A 22,899-nucleotide genomic window follows, 5' to 3' on the forward strand; every position below is an offset into this window, starting at 1 on the left:
TTTGCTGTGATTTATGTCAAAGAGCATTCTTCCTATGTTTTAGAGTCCAGTCTTACATTTAGGTCTTTAATCAATTTGGGGTTTATTTTTGTGTATGGCATTAAAGGGTTTTCTAGTTTCATTCTTTTACATGTAGCTGTACAGTTTTTCCAGCACCACTTACTGAAGAGCCTGTCTTTTCTCCATTGTATAACATTGCCTCCACTGTCATAGAGTAGTTGACCATAGGTTCATGGGTTTATCTCTGGGCTTTCTATCCTGTTCCATTGATCTATATTTCTGTTTTTGTGCCAGTACCATACTGTCTTGATTATCTTTGTAGTATAGTCCCAAGTCAGGGAGTCTGATTCCTCCAGCTCTGTTTTTTTTCCCTCAGGATTGCTTTGGCTATTTGGGGTCTTTTGTGTCTCCATACAAATTTTAGGATTTTCTGTTCTACTTCTGTAAAAATTGCTGTTGGTAATTTGATAGAGATTGCATTGAATCTGTAGATTGCTTTGGGTAGTATAGTCATTTTCACAATATTGATTCTTCCAAACCAAGAACATGGTATATCTCTCCATCTGTTTGTGTCAACTTTGATTTCTTTCATCAGTGCCTTATAGTTTTCTGAGTACAGGTCTTTTACCTGCTTAAATAGGTTTATTCCTAGGTATTTTATTCTTTTTGTTGCAATAGTGAATGGGATTGTTTCCTTAATTTCTCTTTCTGATCTTTCATGGTTAGTGTATAGGAATGCAAGAGACTTCTGCCATTAAATTTGTATCATGCAACTTTACCAAATTCACTGATTAGCTCTAGTAGTTTCCTGTGGCATCTTTAGGAGTTTCTATGTATAGTATCATGCCATCTGCAAACACTAACAATTTTACTTCTTTTACAATTTGTATTCCTTTTATTTATTTTTCTTCACTGATTGCCGTGGCTAAAACTTCCAAAACTATGTTGAATAATAGTGGTTACAGTGGACATCACTGTCTTGTTCCTGATCTTAGAAGAAATGCTTTCAGTTTTTCACCATTAAGATGATGTTTGCTGTGGGTTTGTCATATATGGGCTTTATTATGTTGAGGTAGGTTCCCTCTATGCCCACTTTCTGAAGAGTTTTTATCATAAGTCAGTGTTGAATTTGGTCAAAAGCTTTTTCTGCATCTATTGAGATGATCATATGGTTTTTATTCTTCGATTTATTAATATAGTGTAACACAGTGATTGATTTGCATATATTGAAGAACACTTGCATCCCTGGGATGAATCCCACTTGATCATGGTGTATGATCCTTTTAATGTGTTGTTGGCTTCTGTTTGCTAGTATTTTATTGAGGATTTTTGCATCTATATTCATCAGTGATACTGGTCTGTAATTTTGTTTTTTTGTAATATATTTGTCTGGTTTTGGTATCAGGTTGATGGTGGTCTCGTAGAATGAGTTTGGGAGTGTTCCTTCCTCTGCAAGTTTTTGAAATAGTTTGAGAAGATTGGGTGTTAGCTCTTCTCTAAACGTTTGGTAAAATTCACCTGTGAAGCCATCTGGTCCTGGACTTCTGTTTTTTGAAAGATTTTTAATCACAGTTTCAATTTCATTACTTCTTCCTGGTTCAGTCTTGGAAGGTTATACCTTTCTAAGAATTTGTCCATTTCTTCCAGGTTGTCCGTTTTATTGGCATAGAGTTGACTGTAGTAGTCTCTTATGATGCTTTGTATTTCTGTGGTGTCCACTGTAACTTCTCCTTTTTCATTTCTAATTTTACTGATTTGAGTCCTCTCCCTCTTTTTCTTGATGAATCTAGCTAAAGGTTTATCAGTTTTCTCAAAGAACCAGCTTTTAGTTTTATTGATCCTTGCTATTGATTTCTTTCTTTATTTTTCATGTATTTCTGCTCTGATCTTTATGATTTCTTTCCTTCTGCTAACTTTGGGGATTTTTTTGTCCTTCTTTCTCTAATTTCTTTAGGTGTAAGGTTAGGTTGTTTATTTGAGATGTTTTTTGTTTCTTGAGGTAGGACTGTATTGCTATAAACTTTCCTCTTAGAACTGCTTTTGCTGCATCCCATAGGTTTTAGATCATCATGTTTTCATTGTCATTTGTCTCTAGGTATTTTTTGATTTCCTCTTTGATTTCTTCAGTGATATCTTGGTTATTTCGTAGTGTATTGTTTAGCCTCCATGTGTTTGTGTTTTTTACATTTTTTTTCCTTGTAACTGATTTCTAATCTCATAGTGTTGTGGTCAGAAAAGATGCTTGATATGATTTCAATTTTCTTAAATTTACTGAGGCTTGATTTGTGACCCAAGATGTGATCTATCCTGGAGAATGTTCCATGTGCACTTGAGAAGAAAGTGTAATCTGCTGTTTTTGGATGAAATGTCTTATTAATGTCAATTAAATCTATCTGGTCTATTGTGTCATTTAAAGCTTGTGTTTCCTTATTAATTTTCTGTCTAGATGATGTTTCCATTGGTGTGAGGTGTTAACCCCACTATTACCGTGTTACTGTTGATTTCCTCTTTTATAGCTGTTAGCAATTGCCTTATGTATTGAGGTGTTCCTATGTTGGGTGCATATATATTTATAATTGTTATATCTTCTTCTTGGATTGATCCCTTGATCATTATGTAGTGTCCTTCCTTGTCTCTTGTAACATTCCTTATTTTAAAGTCTATTTTATCTGATATGAGGATTGCTACTCCAGCTTTCTTTTGATTTCCATTTGCATGGAATAGCTTTTTCCATCCTCTCACTTTCAGTCTGTATGTGTTCCTAGGTCTGAAGTGGGTGTCTTGTAGACAGAATATACACAGTTCTTGTATTTGTATCGATTCAGGGAGCCTGTGTCTTTTGGTTGGAGCATTTAATCCATTCATATTTAAGGTGATTATCGATATGTAAGTTCCTATTAGAATTTAATTATTTTTAGTTTGTTTTTGTAGGTCCTTTCCTTCTCCTGTGTTTCCCACTTAAAGGAGTTCCTTTAGCATTTGTTGTAGAACTGGTTTGGTGGTGCTGAATTCTCTTAGCTTTTGCTTGTCTGTAAAGCTTTTGATCTCTCCCTCAAATCTGAATGAGATCCTTGCCAGGTAGAGTTACCTTGGTTGTAGGTTCTTCCCTTCCATCACTTTAAATATATAGTGCCACTCCCTCTGGCTTGTAGAATTTCTGCTGAGAAATCAGCTGTTAACCTTACAGGAGTCCCCTTGTATGTTGTCATTTTTCCCTTGTTGCTTTTAATAATTTTTCTTTATCTTTAATTTTTGTCAATTTGATTACTATGTGTTTCGGCATGTTTCTCCTCAGGTTTAGCCTGCCTAGGACTCTCTGCGCTTCCTGGACTTGGGTGGCTATTTCCTTTCCCATGTTAGGGAAGTTTTCGACTATAATCTCTTCACATATTTTCTCAGGTCCTTTCTCTCTCTCTTCTCCTTCTGGGACCCCTATATTGTGAATGTTGGTGCGTTTAATACTGTCCCAGTGGTCTCTTAGGCTGTCTTCATTTCTTTTCATTCTTTTTCTTTATTCTCTTGGCAGTGAATTCCACCATTCTGTCTTCCCAGTCATTTATCTATTCTTTTGCCTCAGTTATTCTGCTACTGATTCCTTCTAGTGTATATTTCATTTCAATTATTGTATTGTTCATCTCTGTTTCTTCTTTAATTTGTTCTTTAATTTGTATTTGTTCTTTAATTCTTCTAGGTCTTTGTTAAACATTTCTTGCATCTTCTCAATCTTTGCCTCTATTCTTTTTCTGAGGTCCTGGATCATCTTCACTATCATTATTCTGAATTCTTTCTTTGGAAGGTTGCCTATCTCCACTTCATTTAATTATTTTTCTGGGGTTTTATCTTGTTCCTCCACCTGGTACATGGCCCTCTGTCTTTTCATTTTGTGTTTCTGTGAATGTGGTTTTAATTCCACAGGCTGCAGGATTGTAGTTCTTCTTACTTCTGCTGTCTGCCCTCTGGTGGATGAGGCCAACTAAGAGGTTTTGAGAAGATGTTTTTTTCATCTAAGAAGTTTATGAATTTATTTTCTCAAGTGTAGAACCTTCCTACATATGTACATTCTTGAGGCCTTTTACAAGTTGCCTCCTGCTTTTTACATGATAGGTAGCTGTTTTTACTTGTGTGTGACATATTTATGTCATTTAAAAGGTCTGTGGCATACTTTGTGTCAAAACCTTTGAGTGGAAATTGTGATATAACTGTCATTTGTCATTATCATGAGAACCTCCAGCTATAAAAAAAGTTTCCAAATATTGTCAATATTTAAATATTGTCAATACTCCTACCTCAAGCAAAATAATATACTTATTAGTTGTGAGTAACAACAGTTAGCTACTGCAGCTTGTATCCTACTAAGCATGTACTTGTTGAATATTTGTGTTAAATTGTTCTATATGTTTATTGAACATACAGAAAAATTTGTTTATAAATTTATGTTTATAAACATGTTCTATATGTTTATTGAGTTGTCTCAACAAACCATAGTGTACTGATCCATGCTTTTAGCTAACAGCAATAACTTCATTGATTGATAAGAAATTATAACAGAGATTATAGGGGAGCCCATCATTTTTTTTTTTCACTTTATTTCTCCCAGAGAAATAAAAGGTGGGATATCTGGCCTCTTGTTTGCTCTGATTTCATACTGGCTCTATCTACTCTAATCAATCAGGCCTCCTGTTGCTCCTACTTTGGGATTTTCATTTGCTGTGTCCTCTTCCTGAAAAGCTATTGCCTGAGATATCAGCATGGCTTGTGTGCTTCTTTGAGATCTGTACTCAAATATCAAATCTTTGCGGAGGTCTTCCCTAACCACCTGATATAAAATAGCCCTATCCCATCACTCTTTACTATGCCTTATTTTCCTTCAAATTACATATCCTCATCTGACCCACTGGATATATGTTTGGTATGTGGTTATTCTCCATAAAGCAGAATGTGAACTCCTTGAATACAATGACTTTTTTTGTTTTTTTTATTGCTATGTCCCCAATGACTAGTACAAACAGCCAAAGTATTCAGAATATATTTTAATGACTGAATAAATTAATGTATGTTATCAAATTATCTTTTTCTCTTTAACAACTGACGCTTTATACACTTTGATACTAGGGTTATATTATTTGTTTTTTTTTTGTTTTTTTTTGTTTTTTTTAACATCTTTATTGGGGTATAATTACTTTACAATGGTGTGTTAGTTTCTGCTTTATAACAAAGTGAATCAGTTATACATATACATATGTTCCCATATCTCTTCCCTCTTGCGTCTCCCTCCCTCCCACCCTCCCTATCCCACCCCTCCAGGCTGTCACAAAGCACCGAGCCAATATCCCTGTGCCATGCGGCTGCTTCCCACTAGCTATCTACCTTACTACATTTGTTAGTGTGTATATGTCCATGACTCTCTCTCGCCCCGTCACAGCTCACTCTTCCCCCTCCCCATAACCTCAAGTCCATTCTCTAGGAGGTCTGCGTCTTTATTCCTGCCTTACCCCTAAGTTCTTCATGACATTTTTTTTTCTTAAATTCCATATATATGTGTTAGCATACTGTATTTGTCTTTTTCTTTCTGACTTACTTCACTGTGTATGACAGACTCTAGGTCTATCCACCTCATTACAAATAGCTCAATTTCATTTCTTTTTATGGCTGAGTAATATTCCATTGTATATATGTGCCACATCTTCTTTATCCATTCATCCGATGATGGGCACTTAGGTTGTTTCCATCTCCGGGCTATTGTAAATAGAGCTGCGATGAACATTTTGGTACATGACTCTTTTTGAATTTCGGTTTTCTCAGGGTATATGCCCAGTAGTGGGATTGCTGGGTCATATGGTAGTTCTATTTGTAGTTTTTTAAGGAACCTCCATACTGTTCTCCATAGTGGCTGAACCAATTCACATTCCCACCAGCAGTGCAAGAGGGTTCCCTTTTCTCCACACCCTCTCCAGCATTTATTGTTTCTAGATTTTTTGATGATGGCCATTCTGACTGGTGTGAGATGATATCTCATTGTAGTTTTGATTTGCATTTCTCTAATGATTAATGATGTTGAGCAATCTTTCATGTGTTTGTTGGCAGTCTGTATATCTTCTTTGGAGAAATGTCTATTTAGGTCTTCTGCCCATTTTTGGATTGGGTTGTTTGTTTTTTTGTTGTTGAGCTGCATGAGCTGCTTGTAAATTTTGGAGATTAATCCTTTGTCGGTTGCTTCATTTGCAAGTATTTTCTCCCATTCTGAGGGTTGTCTTTTGGTCTTGTTTATGGTTTCCTTTGCTGTGCAAAAGCTTTGAAGTTTCATTAGGTCCCATTTGTTTATTTTTGTTTTTATTTGCATTACTCTAGGGGGTGGGTCAGAAAGAATCTTGCTGTGATTTATGTCATAGAGTGTTCTGCCTATGTTTTCCTCTAAGAGTTTGATATATTATTTGTATTATGATTATATATCATTTTTGTAACTTTTCAGTGACTTGTACTTAAACTATGTTAAATATTCCTGTTTTATTTATCTAATGCCTTTTGCCTTGAATTCACCTGTTTCTCATATAAATATCATCATCTCTGTTTCTATGTATTTTTATTTCTATAATATTTTCCCCAGCATCAACCAAAAGATCAATAGAAAGTTTCGTATAGTCCTCAATATTTAGAGAAAGAAAAAGTTTTAAATATATAAATGTATTACTGTTACAGACTTGAGAGTCCTTGGAAGGCATTCATAAGTTCCATTCTCAGCCGGTGAGTATGTTCAAGAAAATGTCACAGCAAAAAGGATCTTGAATGCTCAGAGTTTTTGAGTTATAATTTTTTTTTGATTAATATAACAGCCTTTCCAACCTAAAAAACCATAGTTTTTAAAAACCATTATTATTTATTTATATGCCTTGCCTACTGTCAAAAGGACTGTAGTCAGCTTATCCAAAAAAAGAAATCTCACATATACAATAAAGCACATTAAAACAGAAATAGAAACAATGAACCATGGAAAAGAAAGAAAACTTATGGCAAAAATCTCAGCTAATGTGGTTTCTACATGTATAATACATAATTCTAATTTATATGAGCTTTAATCTGCTTTATTTTTATGGCAAAATAGAAGAGAGAGAAAGAGAAGGAGAGAAGGAGAGAGAAAGCTGGGGGAGGGAAGAGAGAGAAGAATATGAACTGCTATTTAAGTTGATACTTCTGCATTAAGGAAAAAGTGAAAAGCAGTGGACAAGAGGAAAACAAGAATCATTTTTTAAGTGCCTACTTTGTTACAGGAACTGTACTAGGACATACACATATATATTACCAAGAATATAAATTCTTTGAGATATGACTATTATCCTTACTTTACAGTTAAGAAAACTGAGCCCCAAAGAGATGAATAATTTTCCAGAGTTCATATGACTGGATTGTGGCATACCCAGTATTGAATTTTGGTCTTGCTACACCAAAATAGCCTTCATAGATCATAATTAAGAGTTTTAAGGATAAATAAATATAATTCCAGGATATGCACACACACACACACACACATGCATGCATCTAGTATATGCACACACAGTATGCAGAATATCAGAGAGCTTTTCTGCATGTTCACACACTGGGAAGGGAGTACTATCTACCTTCAGTCTGCAGGTAATTTCTATCCTGGTGTATTGAGTTAGGGAAAGTTAGGATGTTGTAGATCAAGCCTCTTCTTTCCTTTCATTATAGGAAGATATTTCTGATTTAGCAAATTAAATCAAATTGAATCATCATCTCAAGAACACAGAAGAGGCTTCTATACCAATGGACCACAATCTAATGCTCTGTTAAGTCATTATATCCATGCTAAGGTGTTTCACAGACCTGAGCTGGAGAAACAGAAGTAGCCCTAGGGAGACAAGTTTCTCCTGGATCCTAAATAAAAATCTTCAAAAGTAGCAGTCCCACTTAAAACTATTTTATATATTGGTCCTTTTATTAGTTAATCATTGCCGTGTAACAAATTTATCCCTAAATGTAATTACTTAAAAAATATTTATGTGTTCCCACAGTTTTTAGAGTCAGTAATGTGGGAGCTACCTTAGCTATGTGGTTATGGTTCAGGGTCATTCATGAGGTTGCAGTTAAGTTCCTGCCTAATGCTACAGTCATCTGTTTCCAAGATGACTCATTCACACAGCTGTGAGCTGGAGGCCTCAGTTGCTCACTGTGTGGAACTCTCCATAACACTGTTGAGCATCTTCATGACACAGTAGTTAACTTCTCCCAGAGTGGTGATCCAAGAGATAGAGAAGAAAGAGAACCCCAATGTCATTTTTGACCTAGTTACTCACAATCATTATTGCCATATTCTATTTGTTAGAAGAGAGTCAGTAAGGCCAGCCCACAGTCAAAGCAGGAAGACTTAGACTCCTCCTTTTGGAGGAAAGGGTGTTGAAGAATTTGTTTTAAATCCACCAGCTAATTCCAAATAAGATGCTATTTTTTGAAAAGTGTTTTGTTATTTTAAAATCTAAAGGTTAGAAAATATTTTTCTAAATTAATTTCATTAGTGTACACGGCAATTCAATTATATCACTATTTAGGCATCATAAAGCTTGTTCTTGGAAATCTTTAGTACGGGAACATAGGAAATTGCAAAATGAGGAACCAACAGTATAAGAGATAGTCTAATATTTGATTATAAATCACATAAATGTTAAGTGACCCTTAAATGCTGTCAAGAATCTATTTTTTATCAAGATCTCATTAGTTTTGTTTTGTTTTGTTTTTATGCTTTAGTTGGAATGAAATATACAGGAGGCCCTAAAGCAGTAGGAATGAAATGTAACCTGGGCTTTAGGCAATAGTACTGGGCAGACAAGTGCTGACTGTCTTACCTGAGATCAGTAATATGTACCAGTTTCTAGTTTCATCTTTTTCAAGTTGTGCTAAGTTTAGATATATATCCTATGATTTGATTTCAGCATTAAGAGAATCATAAATTGACATCAGAGTGAACACAACTATAAAACTCAAATGGGAAGCCAGTTTACCAATTCCAATAAGAGCCAAGATTTTTTGCACTGTCAATTTTCATCATACTGAACTAGTTTAAAAAGAAAAGTGTCTGAGGCAAGCTTTGCAAGACAATTTAACATACAACCACACACACACACATATCTCTACTGTCTATGCCCATATCCAGGCACAAATACTCATATACACTCACTTGTCTAATCCTAAATATCCCCATGTGTAAAACAGTGATAATAATAGTATGTAACACATAAGACTGTTGTGAGGGTAAAATGAGATAATACATGTAAAGTACTTAGCACAATGCTTGATCCATGGTTAGGGCTCAATATATGTTAGCTATTTTTGTTATTTAAGTGACATTATAACTAATATGCCTTTCCAGTGATTGTGAATAGGAAGATAGAAGTTATACAGCTTTAATTCTGCATTCTGGTATACATAATTCTAAAATTAAATTTCTGAAACAGAACCATCTTATTTCCCCCTAACTATATTCCTATTTTTAAGACTCAAGATTACTCATCTAGTAAGTAGGCAAATTGGCATTTAAGCCCACAGTTTTCTGATCTTTCTTCTACACTACAAGGATTCAATAGATGGTCTCTCAATATATATCTTTAAGTGTGTCTTTTTGTAATCATCCATTCATGTACAGGTTTCTAATACAATCTTCATTATACAGATATAATATATTCTATATACTTAGATGTGTGAGGTCCTCAGGAGTAGGGTCTAAACTCTTACTGCTTTCACTCTCGTCTTTGCCCATCCCTTCTCCAACATAATCTCTCAAGACAATACAATTCTTTGTACAGATATTCAATAAATTCATGCTTCTCGAGAAGATGAATTCCTTCCAGCACCTACTTATTTGCAACAGCCGGTGTTACCTACAAACAATCATCTCTGACATAGGAACTGATCCAAATCAGACATTCAGTAGCTAACTGACTCTATAAATATGGTAGTCATGTGAATACACTGACTTATATGTGTCTTACCATTCTGAAGCTAGTTTTTCTCTTCAATGACTACAGGTTATGCTATCAACAGTATAATCATGTTGGTATTTCAAGTAAATGAAAAAAAAAAAAAGACTTTTCTCTCAGACTTTAACTCTACTCAAAAGCAGGAAATTTATTGTTGTTTTTCACTGCAAAAGATACCTAATGATGGATGTAGCTCACTGGTTCTCAGAAACAAAGAATAAGTATAAGAATGGAAAACACATTTCAGTTCCTATATGGGTAATAACTTCTGAAGAACTGATGGATAGAAGGAGAGTCTTATAAAATGACAAACTGAAATTGGCTCTGGTTCCCTTGCTCATGAAGTGTAATCCAACAGATCATCTCGCAAATTAAACTGGTTTTTGAAAGATAGAGTCAAGTCCTCTGGCCATGCTGAGTTCTCAAGAAGAGATAAGGAAGAAGTGAGAGTCTGGTAATGGTCTGGAGAGACCTCTAAAATGGGTATCTAACCAAACATGGTAAAGAAATACTGACATACTGCCCCTGCATAAATAATGTGTCTTGGAAGTTGGATGTGACTCTTGATCAGAGGACCTAAAAAGGAGTAAATGTTGCATGAAAACATCTCTTCTCTCACAAGATGAGGAACACCAGCTTTAGCAATAATGAAGTTGGTAAGCAGAGAAGCTTCCCTCGGGGATCTAGACTCGAGAAGGAGCCTTACAAGTTGCTGCCTGGCTCACTAGCTCAACCAAGACTAACTGGATAGATACTGCAGATGGTCAGGACTCAACATGCTCCAGAAATTCAACCTCAGCACCAAGAAGCAAACACAGGGTGGAAAAAAAAAGGCCACTAGATAAGGAAAACATAAGCAGAAAAAAAAGAGAATGAGAGACTCAGTGAAACAGAACTACTGGGGAAAAAGACAGTAACTTGAGTAACAGAAAAAAACAATAAGAGCAATTAAAGACATTCAAAATTAGCACAAAAAAAGCTTACATGAAAGAAAGTGATATACAACTTAAAATTCAAGGACAAATTGATGAGGAACTGAATAGGCATTTTTGAAATCCAACTTAGTGGTCTGGAAGATTAAGAGAAAGACATAATACAAAAAAAAATAATAGAAGAGATGGGAAGCAAGACTTGCATGATGAATCTCAGAGTACTAGCTAAAAATAATAGGTGGTCCAGGAATAAAATATCATTAAGTAAATTAAACAAAATTTTCTGAGAAAAATTCTCAGGAAAAAAATATAACCAAAAATACAAGTGTTAGGGCAGAGACCTCAAAGTAAGATAAAAAATTGAAAGAAAATAGAACAATGGACTTTGCAGTATACACAGTTGAATCTAAATGGATAATAATATAGTGGTTGAGGGTATGTAATTTAAGAGCCAAGTAAGGATTCTTGGCATAGAAAAGAAATACTACTGGGGAAAACATAACAATAATCTGGGACTTCCCTGGTGGCGCAGTGGTTAAGAATCTACCTGCTAGAACACTCTATGACATAAATCACAGCAAGATCCTTTTTTTTTTTTTGCGGTACGCGAGCCTCTCACTGTTGTGGCCTCTCCCGTTGCGGAGCATAGGCTCCGGATGCGCAGGCTCAGCAGCCATGGCTCACGGGCCTAGCCGCTCCACATCATGTGGGATCTTCCCGGACTGGGGCACGAACCCGTGTCCCCTGAATCGGCAGGCGGACTCTCAACCACTGCGCCACCAGGGAAGCCCCAGCAATGTCCTTTTTCACCCACCTCCTAGAGAAATGGAAATAAAAACAAAAATAAACAAATGGGACCTAATGAAACTTAAAAGCTTTTGCACAGCTAAGGAAACCATAAACAAGAAGAGAAGACAACCCTCAAAATGGGAGAAAATATTTGCAAACGAAACTGACAAAGGATTAATCTCCAAAATTTACAAGTAGCTCAATAACAAAAAAACAAACAACCCAATCCAAAAATGGGCAGAAGACCTAAATAGACATTTCTCCAAAGAACATATACAGACTGCCAACAAACATATGAAAGAATGCTCAACATCATTAATCATTAGAGAAATGCAAATCAAAACTACAATAAGATATCATCTCACACCAGTCAGAACGGCCACCATCAAAAAATCTAGAAACAATAAATGCTGGAGAGGATGTGGAGAAAAGGGAACACTCTTGCACTGCTGGTGGGAATGTGAATTGGTACAGCCACTATGGAGAACAGTATACAGGTTCCTTAAAAAATACCATATGACCCAGCAATCCCACTACTGGGCATGTACCCTGAGAAAACCATAATTCAAAAAGAGTCATGTACCAAAATGGTCATTGCAGCTCTATTTACAATAGCCAGGACATGGAAACAACCTAAATGTCCATCATTGGATGAATGGATAAAGAAGATGTGACACATATATACAATGAAATATTACTCAGCCATAAAAAGAAACAAAATTGAGCTATTTGTAGTGAGGTGGATGGACCTAGAGTCTGTCATACAGAGTGAAGTAAGTCAGAAAGAGAAAGACAAATACCATATGCTAACACATATATATGGAATTTAAGAAAAAAAAATGTCATGAAGAAACTAGGGGTAAGACAGGAATAAAGACACAGACCTACTAGAGAATGGACTTGAGGACACAGGGAGGGGGAAGGGTAAGCTGGGACGAAGTGAGAGAGTGGCATGGACATATATACACTACCAAATGTAAAACAGATAGTTAGTGGGAAGCAGCCACATAGCACAGGGAGATCAGCTCGGTGCTTTGTGACCACCTATAGGGGTGGGATAGGGAGGGTGGGAGGGAGGGAGATGCAAGAGGGAAGAGATATGGGAACATATGTATGTGTATAACTGATTCACTTTGTTATAAAGCAGAAACTAACACACCATTGTAAAGCAATTATACTCCAATAAAGATGTAAAAAAAAATTTAAAAAGTCAAAATGTGAAACTCCCCCCCCCCACCAAAAAAAAAAAGAATCCACCTGCTAATGGAGGCAACACGGGTTCAAGCCCTGGTCCAAGAAGATCCCACATGCAGTGGAGCAACTAAACCCGGGCGCCAACTACTGAGCCTACGCGTGCCACAATTTCTGAGCCCGCGTGCCACAACTACTGAGCCCACGCTCCTAGAGCCCATGCTCTGCAACAAGAGAAGCCACTGCAATGAAAAACCTACGGCCCCCAACAAAGAGTAACCCCCACTCGCCGCAACTAGAGAAAGCCCACGCACAGCAACAAAGACCAAATGCAGCCAAAAATAAATTTAAAAAAATATTTTTTTAAAAAAGATAAAAAACAATAATCTGGAACTAAAAATACTAAGATATCTCAGAAAAAATAAATAAAACATTAAAATGTAATAGGATACAGATGTAGACTATTCTCAATCTCTTCTTGGAATTGAAAAACATAGTTTATTATGAGAATTATTATTAATTACTTTCATAAAATGATACATGTATTTTGCCATTAACAAACGTAGGTGGATATTAGAGAAACAGAAAGAACAATTAAACTCCAAAATAGCAAAAGAGATTGGGGGAAAAAAAAGCAGCTTGGTCCAACCAGTGAAAAACAAAGTGGAAAAAAAATACACAATAATATAAAGTAAATAGTAAACATATATGAACCAGAAGAAAGAAAAGCTATTATATCCATTGTTATGCTAAATATGAGCATTTTAGAACTTTATATAGAAAAGATATTACAAAAGAAGGAAGGCACATGAAAAGATGCTCAGTATCTCTAATCATCAGGGAAATGCAAATCAATACAACAATGACATATCACCTCACACCTGCCAAAATAGCTACTGTGCTTGGGATCCTTCTGAAGTTAATACAGACAGCACAGTTTAAGGGATCAGGCCCACAAGATTGCCCCCACCTTTAGATGCCAATTGCAAGGCTCTGGTTGTCACCGATACAGTGAGTCGCCTACATACGAACAAGTTCCGTTCTGAGAACATGTTCATAAGTCCAATTTGTTCATAAGTCCAACAAAGTTAGCCTAGGTACCCAACTAACAGAATTGGCTACATAGTACTGTACTTTAATAGGTTTACAGTACTTTTCACACAAATAATAGATAAAAAACAAACACAAAAAAATAAAGAAACATTTTTAATCTTACAGTACAGTACCTTGAAAAGTACAGTAGTACAGTACAACAGCTGGGATACTGGGGCTGGCATCGAGTGAACAGGCAAGAAGAGTTACTGACTGGAGGAGGGAGAGAAGGTGGGGAGATGGTGGAGCTGAATGATCATCAGCAATAGGAGACGGAGGGCAAGTTGCAATGTCACTGATGCTTGACGTTGATGGCACAGGTTCTGGTCCCATGCTACAACCAGAGGCATGTTTGCATCTTTGAAAGTTCACAACTTGAAGGTTCGTATGTAGGGAACTTACTGTACTTCTGCATGAGCAGCTATAAATTGGAGGCTCCCATGACTTTCTCCTCGGGTTCAATTATTCTCTGGAATGGTTAACAGAACCCAGGGAAACAGCTGACTCACTATTACCAATTTACTCTGAAGGATACATTAATGGATACAAATGAACAGCCAGATGAAGAGATACATAGGATGAGGTCCAGAAGGGTCCCAAGCACAGGAGCTTCTTTCCCCATGAAGTTTGGAGTGTACCACCCTACTGGCACTTGGATACATTCTTGTTCACTAACCGAGAAACTCTTCAAACCTCTTTGGTTAGGGTTTTTAATGAAGTTTTTACTAAATAGGCATGAGCAATTAAATTATCGGCCACTGGTGATTAACAATCTCCAGCTCCTCTCCCCTCCCCAGTGATTGGGGGTTGGGGCCAAAAGTGCCAACTCTCTAATCACATGATTGGTTCACAGTAATCAGCTTCCTATCCTAGGTACTTTCCAAAAGTCATCTCATTAAAATAAATGCAGGTGTAGTTGAAAAGGACTTGTTATGAATAACAAAAGATGCTCCTTTTACCTTTATCACTTTGGAGCTATTTCAGGAACTGAGGGGAAAAAAGCAAATATTATTTTATTTTATTATATTAGTTGTTCTGTGCTAAGAACCAAGGACAAGGATCAAATATATATTTCTTATACCACAATGCCCTTCTTGGAAAGACCCAAAGATATGATCTGAATCATGTTCTTTTCTTCATAGGGGTGGTATTCTCTTGAATCAAGTATCTTTTTGGTTAATTATAATAATTTTTAAGTTGCAGGTGATTAAGATTTTACTGTTACTTTTAATAATTTCAGGATAAACCTGACCTAGTGGGGATAGAAGAGGTCATATAAACCAGCCCAGGTGAGCAGAATAGGTTGGTGTTTTTGAACAAGAGATGTCTCCATTCATTTATCCATCAAATAAATTTTATTATCTCTCATATTAAAAGTCCAGTACTAGCTGCTAAAAACTCGCTAATAACTAAAACAGACTGTATTTGTCTTCTTGGAGTATATAGTCTGGTGGGGAGAGATACTATGGGCTGTGTACCCTCTTCAGATTATACACATCACATAAAATGACAGATTAAACTTAAGATTTAAAAAGTCTAGTATATCTCACTTATTAAGAATTTGAGAACTCTCAAGTTCCTACCAAGAAATTATTATTTGAGAAACACTCAGTTAAAATGGATTGCTGAATAGACATTTCTCCAAAGAAGAAATACAACTGCCCAATAAGCACATGTTAGCCACTGGGGAAATGCAAATCAAAACACAATGAGATGCCACTCTAGGCACCCACTAGGATAGCTGTAATCAAAAAGGCAGATAACAACAACTGTTCTTAGGACGTGGAAAATTGGAACCATCATACACTGCTGGTGCGATTGTAAAATGGTACAGCCACACTGGAAAACAACCTAAAATCTCAAAATGTTAAACACAGATTTTATCATTTGACCTAGCAATTCCACTCCTTGCTACATACCCAAATGAAATAAAGACATCTGTTCTCACACACACACAAACTTACACAAAAATGTTCACAGCAGCATTATTGATAATAGTCAAAGAATGAGGAAAACCCAAATGCCTGTCCACCTGACCATTTGATGAGCAAAGGTGGTATATGCATATAATGAAATATTATTCAGCAATAAAAAGGAATGAAGTATTGGTACAACATGGACAAACCTTAAAAATATTATGCTAAATGAAAGAAGTCAGTCACAAAAGACTACACATTGCTTGATACCATTTATATGAAATGTCTAGAATAAGCAAATCTATAGCGACAGAGAAGTTCATTAGTGGTTTCCCAAGACTAGAATATGGGAGTAGGGGAAGTTGGAGGGAAATGGGGATTGACTGCTAATGGATATGAAGTTTCTTTTTGGGGTGATGAAAATGTTCTAAAACCATGTTGTTTGTTGCACAATTCTGTGAATATGTTAAAAACTACTGAATTTTCCACTTTAAATAGTTGAATTATATCTCAAAGTTATTTTTTTCCTGTTGTGATTCCTTTGGTGTATTCTTTTTTTAACTGAAGTATAGTTAATTTACAATGTTGTATTAGTTTCAAGTGTACAGGAAAGTGATTCAGATATCTATCTATCTACCTATATGTATATACATACACACACACAGACACACACATATACGTATTCTTTTCCAGATTCTTTTCCATTATAGGTTACTACAAGATACTGAGTATAGTTCCCTGTGCTATACAGTAGGTCCTTGTTGTTTACCTAAGTTATATATAATTGTGTGTATATGTTAATCCCAAATTCCTAATCTATCCCTCCCCTTTCCACTTTGGTAACCATAAGTTTGTTTTCTACATCTGTGAGCCTATTTCTGTTTTGTAAATAAGTTTATTTGTATCATTTTTTTTTACATTCCACGTGTAAGTGATAGCATATGTTATTTGTCTTTCTCTGACTTACATCACTTAGTGTGATAATCTCTAGGTCCATCATGTTGCTGCAAATGGCAATATTTCATTGTTTTTATGGCTGAGTAGTATTCCACTGTATACAGGTACCACATCTCCTTTATCCATTCATCTGTCTATGGACATTTACGTTGTTTCCATGTCTTGGCCCAGTGTTTGCAGCAGCACTATTTACAAAGACATTATTTTTAAAATGCCAGTTGCTATCATTTTAGGTGTCTAATTCTTGTCAATATGATCTTAAACAAAACGTAAAAATAGTCACTAAAGTATAACACCCATTACTGATATAAATTGATTAGCCAGATGAGCAAATTATGCTTTTATTCTTTACAATGTTTGACAAGATAATGGCTCAACACTAGCAAAGTCAGGTAAGGAATCACACTCTTCCTGCTCTCAGAACAATGTTTTTTCCATGATACCACTGTGATAGAATTTTTTCCTGATGTGTTACGTAACTTTAAAAGGTGCCATTGACAAAATAGTACAGTGAATGGCACCCCCTTGGAGTGTACCATATGAACAGCGGTACACAGTTATCCTGATTGGGCCACTCCAAAGAGTAATAGAGGTTTACTACTAAGTATCTGAACTTCCCAAAGGTAACATACACCCTGATTTGTTTACTGCGATTTATCATGCACCTTGCCTTCTATTATTCTTACCCAGACCCATGAAATCAGCATTAGGAAAAGCAAGGCATTTACTGACATCTGCAAGACACCTCTCTAAAAAGGAACCAGTATGCTGCTTGGAGTCCTGGACTGTTGTCGGGATGAATAAACTTGTCTCGGTGACCTTCTACAGTAAAGCAACCCAAGCAACCTTCAAATCAAAACGTAAATCATTTTAGTTTTAGAGAAATGTAAAAAAAAAAAAAAAAAAATTAACATATGATAGAATTCGGCAATCTAATTTGTTTCCCTTAATTTAATTTTCACATGCCCAAAGTGCAGACTAAAGAGGTATTAAAATGCAGGGAACAACTTTATAGAATTAACCTTGCTCCCTGTAAGAGGTTATAAAGATGACATTGGTGAGCATTTCCCTAAACCACTCAATTTTAATCCATGGTTGATCTGGGCATTTTGAGATGAAGTGTGTAAAGGGCTGAGTTCCTTGAGATTTCACTGTGTACACAGATCGTAAATGCATATCCTTGGTGTTTCCCTAAGGTCCTTATGTTATCTGTTTAGAAGGCAGTGCATTATTCAAGTGAAATGCTGAAATCATGTCCCCTCTATGTAGTTAGCAAGTAAAATTGCTTCTGTAAACGTTGATTCTTCTTCAAAAGGTACAATGAATTGATGAAGAAATACTTTTTTTCTTGTTTTTGTTTTTAACATCTTTATTGGAATATAATTGCTTTACAATGTTTAGTTTCTGCTTTATAACAAAGTGAATCAGCTATACATATACTTTTAAATGTTAGACTGAAACAAATAAATATGTTTAAGAGATATTAATAGTTTGAAGAGAACCTAAGGAAACATGTCTTTCCCCGACAATAGTTATAGATAAAATGATAAAGAATGTTACCTTTATTTTTCATTAGAAAAGAACGCTTATTCCTTAAAGGTTGAACATAGACAACATTTTTAATACCTCAAGAACCACCATCATATATTTCCATAAAATATCTTTGAAGATATAAGACATGAAAAATAGGGTATAAAAGTATAAATTCAGCATGGTCATATGTTAGCAGTGGTTACATCTTGGAAGTTGGGTCACAGATGGTTTGTTTTCCTAATACTTTTCTCTATTTTCCAAACTTTCCACAGTAAACATATTATACTGGACTTAAACAAAAAATGAGTTTTAGTACAAAATATAAACTAACAAATAAAAATGTGAGGGACAGCTAGACATAAAAAGAAATGTCCTGGGCTTCCCTAGTGGCACAGTGGTTGAGAGTCCGCCTGCCGATGCAGGGGACATGGGTTCTTGCCCTGGTCCGGGAAGATCCCACATGCCGCGGAGCGGCTGGGCCCATGAGCCATGGCCGCTGAGCCTGCGCGTCCGGAGCCTGTGCTCCGCAACGGGAGAGGCCACAATAGTGAGAGGCCCGCGTACCGCAAAAAAAAAAAAAAAAAAAGAAATGTCCTCAGTTGAATGTGTGGGGTTTACTTTAAAATGATCCACCATCCTCCCCACAATAGTTGGGAGAAAGATGAACAAACATGGCAAAATGTTGAAAATCACTCAAGATGAGTAATAGAAACACAGGGTTTATTACACTGCTCTCTCTACTTTTATGTTCAAAAATGTCCAATAAAACAGGGAAAAAGAAAAAAAAAACTATCATAAAACAATTAATGTTAATGTTTTGCTGTACTTCCTCCCATCTTTCTTCCTCATGTATAATTTTTGTTTGTTTTGCAAAACATCAATCATCTCTTGTAACCATACTGTTTATCTTTACCGTTTGGTTCCAAAGCACAATACTTAAGCTGGAATCAGGCCATGTTTACACACGTACATACACACACAACTTCACCTGCAATTCTCTCATCCAAAGGACAAGTGCTGTTTGCCCTCATTTTCTTACTTGAGCCAGAATATGTATGTACTACCTTCAAGATGAAAGGTTCCAGAATAACGACCAGGGCTGATTAGTCTGGTCCAAACAGTTCCCAAAACAGATGCCTGGGGTTGAATTGAAAAGTGGACAAAGGCAGAGTCACCACTGTGGATGCTGAAATACATCATAATCCTGTATGTTTCCAACGCTAATGCTTGGCCCTGAGCCTTCTTTTGAAGAAGTTATTACCCTCCAGGCAGATCACAGGGCTTCTTCAAGGTGGGAGACAAGATGAACTTTCCATCAGTGTGATGGGAGCTAAAGATAAACATCTTTGCACTACCATTAGTCTTGGATCCCAGGATTATAACTGGATTCAGTCACAAAAACCATTTTGCAGGGCACAAGCCTGGCTAGCATAGGGCATATCCCTATATCATTCATCCCTGTATCACCCATAGAAGCACACCATTCCCTTTTGACCTATAGCTTTAGAGCAGTGGAGAGCCCACATGGTCATTCTGTACTTTTCTGCTTTTATTCAAAGTTTATCTCTGAAGTCATAATTGCTCTTCCCTGATCCCAGAGCATCATTCAGGGCCACCTCAGTCCAACTGGTTTAGGAGAAAGGAGTTAGGTCTTGATTCTTTCTCTTCAAAAACCTCCCTGGCACCTTAGGTAAATGAGCCCATTAATTCCAAGACAAATTTCAAGTCACATCAATCAATGCTTTCCTCAAGCAGACAAAATAGAATTTTACCCCACCAGGCATAGTCACTACATTCTACATATAAGGCAACATCTCCTGGCAGTTAAGAATATGGGTTCTGAAGCTTCAGAGCCTGGGTTCAAATCTCATCTTTGTCATTTACTTTCTTTATGACCTTGATCAAGATACTATAAATCTTCTGTGTCTAGACTTCCTCATCTGCATAATAGGGATACTATCAGGGTCTTCTTCACAGGGATCTTATGATAATTCAGAGTTAACACATTTAATGTACTTAGAAAAGCACCTAACATATAGTAAATGTAGAATATGTGCTAGCTAATCAGTATCCTGATCTTTTCACTTAATATTATGAATATTTCTCATGTTATTTTTAATAGTTGCCAATTTTCTATCAAATGAATATTTTTATTCAACAATTCTCTTCTAATTGAACATTTAGTTTCTTTTCAGTTTTACTATTATAAACTATATTGATATAAATATTTTTATGCGTGGATTTTCTCATGTTTAGTGTCAAATCTTTGAAGTTCCCAAAATGGAAATTACCAAATCAAGGAATAAACATTTTAAATTGCCTGATAAATTTTGCCAAAATATCTTACAGGACGAATCTGTTTTCACTAACTTGGATGCCAATTTAGTCCCAGACGTCAAAAGATAAAATCTAAAGGAAAAAAAGACTGTCCCAGAATTTTTAAACCAAATTTTCAAACACAACCTTCAGACATTATTTCAGGTATTATTTGTCCTCATCTTTTGCTCGGATAGCAATGATACTATGCCAAACCAATATGTAGATGTCTCTTGTTTTCGACTTTTCTGGGACTTTAAACTTGATAAAAATGCAAAAGTGGTAGCTAACTTCAATACAAACTCTTTCAGTCTATATACCTATCTCTAAATATTGCTTACATTTACACTGTGTCAAAGCCTTGCAATGGAATCAGAGGAAATAAAGGGGTGACTCAGAGACAAACACTATAAATATCTGAAATAACCAGGAATACATAAAACTCAGGATAGAAGATGGAGAAAACTTAGAAAACCAAACACTGCCATCAAAATGTTGCTATAGAATAGTAGTAACACAGTGGTTACTGCAAGCTCTAGGTTAGACTGCTTAGTGTGAATGTGAGGTCTATCACAGAGAATTTTTATTTTGAGTTACTCTTAAAATAGGTAAAAGCTCATGGAAGGCTGAATGTAAGTTTCTACCTGTGGAGATTATTTTGCATGGTACAGGTGTGACTGATTTTAAGTTGTTCCTGAATAACTTCCCCCCTTCTCATAAAGTTTTGGATGAGGATGTGGCCACTCAGCTAAACTACATTTCCCAGCAACCCTTGCATCTGGGTGTGGCCATATGCTAAAGTTCTGGCCATTGGAATATGAGAAGAAATTAAGTGTGCAATGCCTGGATATTGCCTTTAAAAGGAGTGGATGTGTATCCTCTAGGCTTTGCTCCTTCCTACAGGTTGATGGATGGTGAGAATTAAAGGATATTCCTTGGTTACATAAAGCAAACATGGTAGATGACTGCACTGGACTGTTACATGAAAACAAAATAAAGTTCCAGGCACTTTAATAGTAGGGTTTCTTAGTTAAAGCAACTTAATCTGTACCTTTCCTAATATAATATGACTCCAACAGAAGTCAAGTTGGTTTTGATTTGAATTTTTGAAAATAATGACAATAAAATATTATCAGAAAAGCATATTCAAGATTCGCTAATGACTTCTACATTGCTGAGTGATCTTACCCCAGCTGCTAGGAGTAGTGGTGGCCCACCATCTTCATCTGTCAGTTCAGTTAGTAGACATTCGGTCATGTTCAAAACGTCCATGAGACATTTGGTCCATGCCAAAAGGTCCTTAATATTTGGTCCTGTCCAAAACCCAGTGGCATTAACTAAATATGCTCACAGACATTTTGGACAGCACCAAATTTCAAAGACCTTTTGCCATAGACCAAATGTCTTATGGACCAAATATCTTATAGATGATTTGGGCAGGACCAAATGTCCTACAAGGGTCAGTTCTTCAGTTTGCCTCAGCTGTATAAAGCCACCTTGCCCAGGATCCCACCCTAATAAATGGCCAGCACACTAAACCCATCTCATGGTCCAATTCCCAGAAAGTTCAACATGCAATAGTATGTAACAGGAGTGGTACAAAAAAATTAGGCAATAGAATGGATTTTTGTAGCTGGATTAGTCACTGTCTGCCTGTCACTGTCTGCCTAGTCACATCATTGGTGATAGGTATAACACAAATAGACGCTAGTAAAACAAAATGCCCCAATTGCTACAATTTTCACTGGTAGTGAATTGTAATGATGTGCTAGTTCAGGGGAAGGCAAGAGCTAACACACTGCATCAGGCATTTGAAAAATATGGGGAAATAGTAACTATAATGATAATGGAATTAAGTGGCTATTACTAAGCTCCACTGATGGAGCTAGAAAAAGGCAATAAAAGCTAAGAGCAATTAACAGGCAGTTGAAAGCCAAGTGTGAGAGCCAGAGAGCCTCTTTGGTGGTATACAACTAAGCTCTCACCTCCTGCAGCAAGCCAGAGAAAGTTAAGAACCAGACCTAGGATTTAATTGTCACTTGAGGGATTTGTAATTTCTCTCCCCAAAACTCTAGGTACTGCAGAATTAGAGGTCTTAGTAACTAAATAAGGCTAGGGGACCAAGCAAGAGTCCCTTTGAATTATAAACTATAGATGCTGCCTAAGCATTTGGGGCTCCTTATGTCC

This window comes from Globicephala melas, chromosome 3, assembly GCF_963455315.2.
Source record: "Globicephala melas chromosome 3, mGloMel1.2, whole genome shotgun sequence".
Lineage (NCBI taxonomy): Eukaryota > Metazoa > Chordata > Mammalia > Artiodactyla > Delphinidae > Globicephala > Globicephala melas.